This window comes from Schistocerca nitens, chromosome 1 (genome assembly GCF_023898315.1).
Source record: "Schistocerca nitens isolate TAMUIC-IGC-003100 chromosome 1, iqSchNite1.1, whole genome shotgun sequence".
NCBI classification, from domain to species: Eukaryota; Metazoa; Arthropoda; class Insecta; order Orthoptera; family Acrididae; genus Schistocerca; species Schistocerca nitens.
Genome location: NC_064614.1, coordinates 530,979,647 through 530,992,019, shown reverse-complemented (window position 1 = coordinate 530,992,019; position 12,373 = coordinate 530,979,647). Strand labels below are relative to the sequence as shown.

Sequence of the window (12,373 nt, the reverse complement as noted above, 5' to 3'; positions counted from 1 at the left end):
AGACAATCTCTATTCCTTCCGAACTGACTATCCAAATGTAGACGGGATGTGGCTCAAATTCAAAGATATAGTAGCAACAGCAATTGAGAGATTCATACCTCATAAATTGGTAAGAGATGGAACTGATCCTCCGTGGTACACAAAACAGGTCCGAACTCTGTTGCAGAGGCAACGGAAAAAGCATGCGAAGTTCAGAACAACGCGAAATCCCGAAGATTGGCTAAAATTTACAGACGTGCGAAATTTGGCACGGACTGCAATGCGAGATGCCTTTAATAGGTTCCACAACGAAACATTGTGTCGAAATTTGGTAGAAAATTCGAAGAAATTCTGGTCGTATGTAAAGTACACAAGCAGCAAGACGCAGTCAATACCTTCGCTGCGCAGTGCCGATGGTACTGTTACCGACGACTGTGCCGCTAAAGCGGAGTTATTGAACGCAGTTTTCCGAAATTCCTTCACCAGGGAAGATGAATGGAATATTCCAGAATTTGAAACACGAACAGCTGCTAGCATGAGTTTCTTAGAAGTAGATACCTTAGAGGTTGCGAAGCAACTCAAATCGCTTGATACGGGCAAGTCTTCAGGTCCAGATTGTATACCGATTAGGTTCCTTTCAGATTACGCTGATACAATAGCTCCCTACTTAGCACTCATATACAACCGCTCGCTCACCGATAGATCTATACCTACAGATTGGAAAATTGCGCAGGTCGCACCAGTGTTTAAGAAGGGTAGTAGGATTAATCCATCTAACTACAGACCTATATCATTGACGTCGGTTTGCAGTAGGGTTTTGGAGCATATACTGTATTCAAACATTATGAATCACCTCTAAAGGGAACGATCTATTGATACGTAATCAGCATGGTTTTAGAAAACATCGTTCTTGTGCAACGCAGCTAGCTCTTTATTCGCACGAAGTAATGGCCGCTATCGACAGGGGATCTCAAGTTGATTCCGTATTTCTAGATTTCCGGAAAGCTTTTGACACCGTTCCTCACAAGCGACTTCTAATCAAGCTGCGGGCCTATGGGGTATCGTCTCAGTTATGCGACTGGATTCGTGATTTCCTGTCAGGAAGGTCGCAGTTCGTAGTAATAGACGGCAAATCATCGAGTAAAACTGAAGTGATATCAGGTGTTCCCCAGGGAAGCGTCCTGGGACCTCTGCTGTTCCTGATCTATATAAATGACCTGGGTGACAATCTGAGCAGTTCTCTTAGGTTGTTCGCAGATGACGCTGTAATTTACCGTCTAGTAAGGCCATCCGAAGACCAGTATCAGTTGCAAAGCGATTTAGAAAAGATTTCTGTATGGTGTGGCAGGTGGCAGTTGACGCTAAATAACGAAAAGTGTGAGGTGATCCACATGAGTTCCAAAAGAAATCCGTTGGAATTCGATTACTCGATAAATAGTACAATTCTCAAGGCTGTCAATTCAACTAAGTACCTGGGTGTTAAAATTACGAACAACTTCAGTTGGAAAGACCACATAGATAATATTGTGGGGAAGGCGAGCCAAAGGTTGCGTTTCATTGGCAGGACACTTAGAAGATGCAACAAGTCCACTAAAGAGACAGCTTACACTACACTCGTTCGTCCTCTGTTAGAATATTGCTGCGCGGTGTGGGATCCTTACCAGGTGGGATTGACGGAGGACATCGAAAGGGTGCAAAAAAGGGCAGATCGTTTTGTATTATCACGTAGTAGGGGAAAGAGTGTGGCAAATATGATACGCGAATTGGGATGGAAGTTATTACAGCAAAGACGTTTTTCGTCGCGGCGAGATCTATTTACGAAATTTGTCACCAGCTTTCTCTTCCGAATGCGAAAATATTTTGTTGAGCCCAACCTACATAGGTAGGAATGATCATCAAAATAAAATAAGAGAAATCAGAGCTCGAACAGAAAGGTTTAGGTGTTCGTTTTTCCCGCGCGCTGTTCGGGAGTGGAATGGTAGAGAGATAGTATGATTGTGGTTCGACGAACCCTCTGCCAAGCACTTAAATGTGAATTGCAGAGTAGTCATGTAGATGTAGATGTAGATGTAGATGTAGATATACAGGGTGGTCCATTGATAGTGACCAGGCCAAATATCTCACGAAATAAGCATCAAACGAAAAAACTACAAAGAACGAAACTTGTTTAGCTTGAAGGGGGAAACCACATGGCGCTATGGTTGGCCCGCTAGATGACACTGCCATAGGTCAAACGGATATCAACTGCGTTTTTTTTAAATAGGAACCCCATTTTTTATTACATATTCGTGTAATGCGTAAATAAATATGAATGTTTTAGTTGGACCACTTTTTTCGCTTTGTGAAAGATGGCGCTGTAATAGCCACAAACGTATAAGTATGTGGTATCGTGTAACATTCCGCCAGTGCGGACGGTATTTGCTTCGCGATACATTAACCGTGTTACAATGGACCGTTTAAATTGCGGAAAAGGTCGATATCGTGTTGATGTATGCCTATTGTGATCAAAATGCCCAACGGGCGTGTGCTATGTATGCTGTTCGGTATCCTGGACGACATCATCCAATTGTCCGGACCGTTCACCGGATAGTTCGTTATTTAAGGAAACAGGAAGTGTTCAGCCACATGTGAAACGTCAACCACGACCTGCAACAAATGATGGTGCCCAAGTAGGTGTTTTAGCTGCTGTCGCGGCTAATCCGCACATCAGCAGCAGACAAACTGCGCGAGAATCGGGAATCTCAAAAACTTCGGTGTTGAGAATGCTACATCAACATCCATTGCACGCGTACCATATTTCTAAGCACCAGGAATTGCATGGCGACGACTTTGAACGTCGTGTACAGTTCTGCCACTGGGCACGAGAGAAATTATGGGACGATGACAGATTTTCTGCACGCGTTCTATTGAGCGACGAAGCGTCATTCACCAACAGCGGTAACGTAAACTGGCATAATATGCACTATTGGGCAACGGAAAATCCACGATGGCTGCGACAAGTGGAACATCAGCGACCTTGGCGGGTTAATGTATGGTGCAGCATTATGGGAGGAAGGATAATTGGCCCCCATTTTATCGATGGCAATCTACATGGTGCAATGTATGCTGATTTCCTACGTAATGTTCTACCGATGTTACTACAAGATGTTTCACTGCATGAGAGAATGGCGATGTACTTCCAACATGATGGATGTCTGGCACATAGCTCGCGTGCGGTTGAAGCGGTATTGAATAGCATATTTCATGACAGGTGGATTGGTCGTCGAAGCATCATACCATGTCCCGCACGTTCACTGGATCTGACGTCCCCGGATTTCTTTCTGTGGGGAAAGTTGAAGGATATTTGCTATCGTGATCCACCGACAACGCCTGACAACATGCGTCAGCGCATTGTCAATGCATCTGCGAACATTACGGAAGGCGAACTACTCGCTGTTAAGGGGCTCCGGAACGCCCTATACTTGCAATGTTAAAATAACGCTTATAAATTACATATTTCCTCACAAAGTATTTGAGGTAGGAAGTTGAACTTTTTACAGATTATTTATTGGAATATGGGCTACAACTTAACACAGGGATTTTACAAAATTTTAGTTCAGTTATTAAATATGATTTTTTTTCAATTGTAATGAAAATTCACAACATTTTTTTGCAATTTTTTATTTATATATTCAAAAATATACAGTTTTTTGGAAAAAGGCTGTGTTAAATTATGCAGAAGGTACTGTGTAACATTTACTGAAAGTTTGAAACAAATATGTTTGGAAGATCCTTAGAAAACATGTAATTAGTATGAGAAAATAAAAGTTTTGGGAATCGAGTGACAAAGATTGGATTAACTTTTTAGTGCATTCCAGGTCCATAGGATGGATTATCTTCATCCTCTGCAAACTCCTCCTCCAGCTTCCTCTTGTTCCTCCTCGTGTTTACTCTTGCTTGTATTTCTAGACTCTTTACAGTCCTGTCTGCAGCCCGAAGGCGTTCCTTGTCTAAAGCAAGCATCGCTCGTACCATGTTAGAACCTATCTTCATTCCCATATTTCTAAATACCTTTCGCTTTCCAACATTTCTCCTTTTCTTAAAAGCCTTCAGAGGATTTCTAATAACTTTACTTTTACTCATTATTGTACTGCAACAAAACAGAGACTCAAGAAACAGAATTAATTATGAATATTTTCGAGATAACGACAGAGTAAATAAACATGAAACAATCGACAATCACACCAGCGATATATATTGAACCATCACAGGTTAGCCACAACACATACTTTATCTCACATCACTAAAATGTACCTGATGAACACGGACGTTAATAATAACACCATTTGACAGCAGTTTAACAGCGCCACAGTGGGTCACGCCCATGTAGAACACATTTCAAAAAAAATTTAAAAATAGTTGTGGTCTTCGGAATTGAATAAATTATATATCTATTAAAAGGTAATAGTCTGCAGATTCAGAAAACGCAAAAAAGTAAAAATTGAACTTTTCATGATTTTGAGCCTTTCCGGAGCCCCTTAAGAGGAATGTCGTTACACGTATTGCCAAATGCATTGAGGTTGACGGATATCACTTTGATCATTTATTGCATTAATGTGGTATTTACAGTAATCACGCTGTAACAGCATGCGTTCTCAGAAATGATAAGTTCACAAAGGTACGTGAATCACATTGGAACAACCGAAATAAAATGTTCAAACGTACCTACATTCTGTATTTTAATTTAAAAAACCTACCTGTTACCAACTGTTCGTCTAAAATTGTGAGCCATTGTGACTATTACAGCGCTGTCTATCACAAAGCGAAAAGAGTGGTCCAACTAAAACATTCATATTTCTTTACGTACTACACGAATATGTAAAAAAAGATGGGGGTTAAAAACGCAGTTGATATCCGTTTGACCTATGGCAGCTCCATCTAGCGGGCCAACCATAGCGCCGTCTGGTTTCCCATTTCAAGCTAGACAAGCTTAGTTCTTTGTAGTTTTTTCGTTTGACGCTTATTTCGTGAGATATTTGGCCCGGTCACGATCAATGGACCACCCAGTATATTAGGACATCCAGATAATTTACAGTGTAACAGAGCTCCTGCTCAAGATCTCGTTGTTACGTAACTGCAGAAGAAATTCGAAAACCAAACAAGGAATAAGTCAGAGCTTATCTGATAAAAATTTTGTGGATGTAAGGTGATTGGAGGCAAAAGCGTACCCTGGACCGAATCTGTGACAGAGAGAGGGGGAGGGGGTGAGAGGGGGGGGGGAGGGGAACACCTACTTAAGGAATGGTGTAGGAAGTTTCTGGCAACAGTAACTGTTCTGAAACATTCTGGCAGTGCATGTTACAGAGTTTCGGGAGAGACAGTGAAGGACATCAGACGAACTTTTCTCTGAAGCCCACGTAAGTCAGTTTGTCAAGCATCTAGGCAATTTGATGTACCTCGATCAACATTACATCGTGTAGTTCACCAGCGTCTTCGTATGTGTGCTTACAAAGTGCAAATTCTGCAACATGTGACGCCGAACGACAAACCATGCCGACAACAATTTGCTCCGGATATGCTGAAGCATATTGATGCCAGCTTTCTGGAAAGATGTTTATTCTCAGATGAGGCAACCTTTCACCTATCACAAAGATTTAATAGGTCTAATGTTCGGATTTGGGGTTCGCAAAATTAGCACGTTCTCATTGAACATGTTCGTGATAGCCCTAAACTAAACATCTGATGCGGGATAATGCACGACAGGATTGTTGGACCGTTCTTCTTTACGGAACAAACAGTGAATGGGTCAGTGTATCTGGACATGTTGGAGCAGTTTGTGGACCCTCAGATACAAGACTTGCAACCCAACATCATTTTTCAACAAGATGGAGCTCCACCCCATTGGTCAAGGGCTGTTCGCAAGCTCCTGGATAGGAAATTTCCCAATCGTTGGATCGGACACGGAGGACCGATTGCCTGCCATCACGATCACCTGACATTACGCCGCTTGATTTCTTCATGTGGGGATTTGTGAAGGACCACGTGTATGCGACTAAAGTGGACGATATTCCTACACTGCGACATTGTATCACTAATACACGCCTGGAAATTGAAATAAGAACACCGTGAATTCATTGTCCCAGGAAGGGGAAACTTTATTGACACATTCCTGGGGTCAGATACATCACATGATCACACTGACAGAACCACAGGCATATAGACACAGGCAACAGAGCATGCACAATGTCGGCACTAGTACAGTGTATATCCACCTTTCGCAGCAATGCAGGCTGCTATTCTCCCATGGAGACGATCGTAGATATGCTGGATGTAGTCCTGTGGAACGGCTTGCCATGCCATTTCCACCTGGCGCCTCAGTTGGACCAGCGTTCGTGCTGGACGTGCAGACCGCGTGAGACGACGCTTCATCCAGTCCCAAACATGCTCAATGGGGGACAGATCCGGAGATCTTGCTGGCCAGGGTAGTTGACTTACACCTTCTAGAGCACGTTGGGTGGCACGGGATACATGCGGACGTGCATTGTCCTGTTGGAACAGCAAGTTCCCTTGCCGGTCTAGGAATGGTAGAACGATGGGTTCGATGACGGTTTGGATGTACCGTGCACTATTCAGTGTCCCCTCGACGATCACCAGTGGTGTACGGCCAGTGTAGGAGATCGCTCCCCACACCATGATGCCGGGTGTTGGCCCTGTGTGCCTCGGTCGTATGCAGTCCTGATTGTGGCGCTCACCTGCACGGCGCCAAACACGCATACGACCATCATTGGCACCAAGGCAGAAGCGACTCTCATCGCTGAAGACGACACGTCTCCATTCGTCACTCCATTCACGCCTGTCGCGACACCACTGGAGGCGGGCTGCACGATGTTGGGGCGTGAGCGGAAGACGGCCTAACGGTGTGCGGGACCGTAGCCCAGCTTCATGGAGACGGTTGCGAATGGTCCTCGCCGATACCCCAGGAGCAACAGTGTCCCTAATTTGCTGGGAAGTGGCGGTGCGGTCCCCTACGGCACTGCGTAGGATCCTACGGTCTAGGCGTGCATCCGTGCGTCGCTGCGGTCCGGTCCCAGGTCGACGGGCACGTGCACCTTCCGCCGACCACTGGCGACAACATCGATGTACTGTGGAGACCTCACGCCCCACGTGTTGAGCAATTCGGCGGTACGTCCACCCGGCGTCCCGCATGCCCACTATACGCCCTCGCTCAAAGTCCGTCAACTGCACATACGGTTCACGTCCACGCTGTCGCGGCATGCTACCAGTGTTAAAGACTGCGATGGAGCTCCGTATGCCACGGCAAACTGGCTGACACTGACGGCGGCGGTGCACAAATGCTGCGCAGCTAGCGCCATTCGACGGCCAACACTGCGGTTCCTGGTGTGTCCGCTGTGCAGTGCGTGTGATCATTGCTTGTACAGCCCTCTCGCAGTGTCCGGAGCAAGTATGGTGGGTCTGACACACCGGTGTCAATGTGTTCTTTTTTCCATTTCCAGGAGTGTACGATTGCAACAATGACAGAGGAAATGTTACAAAGAAATTGGCAATTAACTGAATATACGATATTCATCGTGCTACAAATGGTTCACATGTAGAGGCATATTGATGATAAATAAATAAATTCTTTGATATGCTCTACAATGTGGTGCATTTTTCACTGTTGCATCTACAGTGGTTTTTTTTCCCCTGGGTCTTTAAATCAGGGAGGTTTGAGTGGGACACCCTGTATTACTGCTCCTAGAGTCTCAGATGCGGGAGAGCATTTGATGGTTCAAATGGCTCTGGGCACTATGGGACATCTGAGGTCATCAGTCCTCTAGATTTAGAACTACTTAAACCTAACTAACCTAAGAACATCACACGCATCCATGGCCGAGGCAGGATTCGATCCTGCGACCGTAGCAGCAGAGCGGTTCCGGACTGAAGCGCCTAGATCCGTTCGGCCACAGGGGCCGGCGTAGAGCATTTGATATTTCTCCCATTTAGAATTAAAGATGTACCCGATATTTTGGGCTAATGAACCTAGAGTGACCAAGCAGAACCACTTGGGTTTTGGATGAGTTGAGCTTTTAACGCCATATTCGATTGGAAGGCAGGTCAGTATTGAGATTCTCGATAGCTGTCTTCAGGTTTATTGGTTTTGCTGTTTTCTAGGAAGAATGGTATAAGTTTCCCCTGAAAAGGATATACGACCTGTATTTACCAATACCGAGATGAATGGAAGCTGTTTTGAATGGCAATGGATTAGCTACACCGTATTGGCGTGGTAATGTATTTTTCGTATTTCCATATTTTTGTCAAGCACGTGTACATTTATTACCGATTATTATTTAATCTGTTAGGATTATGACTTTAAATCATTGATGGAAGGTTTATTTTACCGGGTAAACTAATATGAAGGTGTGCTGGATTCAATTTCAGTCAGTTTGAGAAGTGTGCATATTTTAAAACGCTCTATAAAACTGTTATGGCTTTCGTGGCTACTTGTTTGAATCGCTTCTTGAATCTACGAAGGACGGTTATTCAATGAGCTTTCCAGTTTCAATAGGAGTGTTTCGTTAGGAGCTCCGGAGCTGCGGAAGATTTTTGGTACCGTCAAATGCTGATCTAGGTTCCCAGTTAGGATTTTTACACTGATTCCCAGGAGATTTTTAATTAGACACCTTAGCGCGATGGTTCACCCGAGCCGAGTTTCACAAGCAAACTCACATTTATGTTGCGCTCGGGAAACTGGGCTATCTAAAGACTTCAAATAGAAGCCGCCTCATTATTTTTGTTATAAGGGGACCGCGACAATGAGCAATTCGTAAGTGAGCGCCTGAAGCGCGACTCCAGCATCAGCAGCAAGTGGGTACGCGAGGGGCAATTGGGAGCTTTCAGTAGCCGGTACCGGTACGTGGCAGAAGGCGGCGCCGCTCCTTTGGGCGTACCATTACGGAGCCGTAATGACGGCGGCTATTACTGTCTGCAATCAGACCGCCGCGCCGCCGCGTCCGCTACCAAGGCGCGCGCAACCAGCCGCGGGGCCCGGCCTGCTGAGCTGGCCACCTGGTCCCAGCAGAACCGTCCCAGGCTCTGCCATTCAGGTGCAACTGAAATGCGCCCGCGTCTATGATAGCGCAAGAGCTACGAGGCGTGTTTTTTTAAGTAAGTACCGTTTTGAAATTGAAAAAAGACGTGCTAAGATATCTCAATAATTTTATTTTTACATGAAAGGCCGTACCTTAATCTACTTTTCTACATAATTTCCGTCAATATTGAGGCACTTGTCATAACGTTGTACCAGTTTTTGAATACCCTCCTCATAGAAGTCTGCCGCCTGACTTGTTAACCACGACATCACTACTGTTTTGACTTCTTCATCGTCCTGAAGACGCTGACCGCCCAGGTGTTTCTTCAAGTGCAGGAACAGATGGTAGTCACTGGGCGCAAGATCGGGGCTGTACGAAGGATGATCTAGTTTCGCATCGAAAAGATGTGATGAGATCTTTGGTCTGATTCGCCACATGCGGACGGGCATTGTCTTGCAGCAAAACGATGCCCTCGCTCAACTTCCATGGACTGTTGCTTTGATTCTGGTGTGGCGTAGGCCACCCATGTTTCATCGCCCGTAACAATTTGGCTGCCGGCCGCTGGTGGCCGAGCGGTTCTGGCGCTACAGTCTGGAACCGCGCGACCGCTACGGTCGCAGGTTCGAATCCTGCCTCGGGCATGGATGTGTGTGTTGTCCTTAGGTTAGTTAGGTTTAAGTACTAAGTTCTAGGGGACTTATGACCTCAGCAGTTGAGTCCCATAGTGCTCAGAGCCATTTGAACATTTTTTGAACAATTTCGCTTAAGAAATCATCACCGTCGTTGCGGTACCGCTCAAGGAAAGTCAATGCACTGTCTAAACGCGTGGTTTTGTGCACGTCCGTCAACATTTTCGGTACCCAACGTGCGCACAATTTTCGGTAATTCAAGTGCTCGGTCACAATGCCATACAAAACACTACGAGAAACATTAGGGAAGTCATTCCGCAAGGAGGAAATCGCAAATCGTCTGTTTTCTCTCACCTTATTGTCCACTTCCTGCACCAAACTTTCATTAACGACCGAAGGATGCCCACTCAGTTGTTCATCATGCACATTTGTGTGGCCATCTTTAAATGCTCTCACCCACTTTCTTACCATTCCATCACTCATAATGTTTTCTCCGTAAACTGCACAGATCTCACGATGAATATCGATCGCTTTCAGGCCTTTAGCACTAAGAAATCTTATAACAGCCCGTACTTCACACTTGGCGGGACTCACGATTATCGGAGGCATCTTAAACACTCAGTACACAACGTAAACAAGGAATAATCAGACTGTAATGGCGTCAGTGCGTAGATTAAGGTACAGGCTTTCATGTAAAAATAAAATTATTGAGATATCTTAACACGTCTTTTTTTAATTTCAAATTTCAAAGCGGCACTTACTTAAAAAACACGGCTCGTCTTTATCCAAGTGGTTGCCGTGTTTGTAGCCTTACAAAAGGCGCGTAGTTACATTTTGCTACAGAAAATATGCACGCTGGACAAAGAAATTAGTCACCATCAGACGTCACGCTAATATCGTGTAACACCACGTGCAGCCTCGATAATGGCCGTAACTCGGCGCGGAAAGGAGTCCATATGTTCCTTCACGTACGGTACATCCGAGCTGTTGCAGCCACTCTTCCACGTTTAGGTTCCGTAGAGGTACAATACTGCAAGGATGCTCTGATTCTCACGCAGTTACAAACAGTCCCGGGTATTTTCCTTGGAAATTTTGTACGAAAGCCAGGATTCTAACCCTGGTATCCTGCTCACTAGGCTTATGCACCAACCACTACGCCACCCTAGCACAGTGGCTTTGCACGTTTGTACGGACTACCCTAGCACGCCTCCCTCCTAAATCTAAACTCCCATTCACGCCTGAGTCCCTAAACTCGAACAGAATTGCAGAGGCTTTCCAACTGTACTGGAATAGCACCTCAACATCGAACGAAACGATGGATCGTGCCTGAAACGCAGGAATAGGAGCTTTTAATTAAATGAAACTATATGGTTCCAGAAACCTTTTCAAGCCTTAAACATATTTGGTGTACATTTACCTCTGCAATGTCTGCTCCGATAGCTGAATGGTCGTACTCGCTTCGGCGGTACGTATACTAAAATTGGAACGATACAGAGAAGATTAGCATGGCCCCTGCGCAAGGAAGACACGCAAAATCGTGAAGCGTTCCACATTTTTAAATTTACAGTCTGCTTTCGGCTGCGGTGGGGCAAGGACGTCCGCTGCGCCACGCCGTGCACGACCGTGAGCGCTTGCTTGTGCTTACCCTCTCGCGGCGCGTGTTGTATTTGTTCCACGTTCAGTGCGACTATGGCTCACACATGGCGCCACGATACGATTAAAATTACTTTCCAACCAGATCACGCGCGTCCTCGAGCCTATGAAATAGAACAGTTCATACGCGACGATCTACGTTTAGATCCGGCGACTGTCGTCGGAATACATTTTTCTATAACGGCGAGCGTGGTTTATGTTAAAATGACCAGTGCTGAGGTCTGCGCGACAGTGGTGTCTAAATACGCGAACTCACTCAGATTCAAACATTCTGACAGGCATATCGGTGCAGTGACGGTGGATCATGCAGGCATGGGCCTAAGGACTGTAAGGGTTTTTGAACTCCCCTTCGAGGTTCCAGAGGAAGTTGTCAAGGACGCCTTCCGACCATATGGCAATGTCATCAGCCACGTTGCAGAAAAGTGACAAACTTTCTCGACGTATAAGGTCTACAATGGTGCGCGAAATTAAACTTGAGCTCAAGAAACATGTGCCGTCCTATTTGAACATCGGTGGCTGTCGTGCGATCATAATGTACGACGCTCAACCGCGTACCTGTTCCGGATGTGGGCAGGAAGGCCATGTTCGATCGAGCTGCTTACAACGTAGAATTACGCAGACACCAGTGGGAGACTCCGTTTCCCCGACGGGGACGACAATCCTGCCCCTCACGTACGCTCAGACGACGATGCACACCATAGATGAGGACGAAACGGGCGATCGGGCACATCCATCGACTTCAGAAGGACCAAGGGAGGAAGAGGAGGGATCCCCGATGCCAACCCAGATGTCGCCCCCTCCACAGCAACAACAGCAGCAACAGTCCCACGGAATCCAGACGCAACATAACATTCAGAACGCGATGGACGTGGACACGAACATTGTCCCGACCGCGGCTTTCCTAGTGGAAGGTGATACGACGCTGGATTGCCTCCCACATTCGGATACGGATGTCCACGTTCGAAAGCAACGTTCGCCTCGACGACGCAAGCGACGTCGGCGGACCCCTTCTGACGGTTTCCTCCTACACACGGCCGGCCAAGA

The 12,373-nt window shown here is 45.9% G+C and overlaps 1 non-coding gene across 1 annotated transcript; it reads left to right on the top strand.

Annotated features, from left to right (window-relative positions):
• Positions 1–11,126: 11,126 nt before the first annotated feature.
• LOC126205167 (U6 spliceosomal RNA) lies at positions 11,127–11,233 on the top strand. Its single transcript, XR_007540549.1, has one exon. It is a non-coding gene; the product is annotated as a U6 spliceosomal RNA (small nuclear RNA).
• Positions 11,234–12,373: the final 1,140 nt, after the last annotated feature.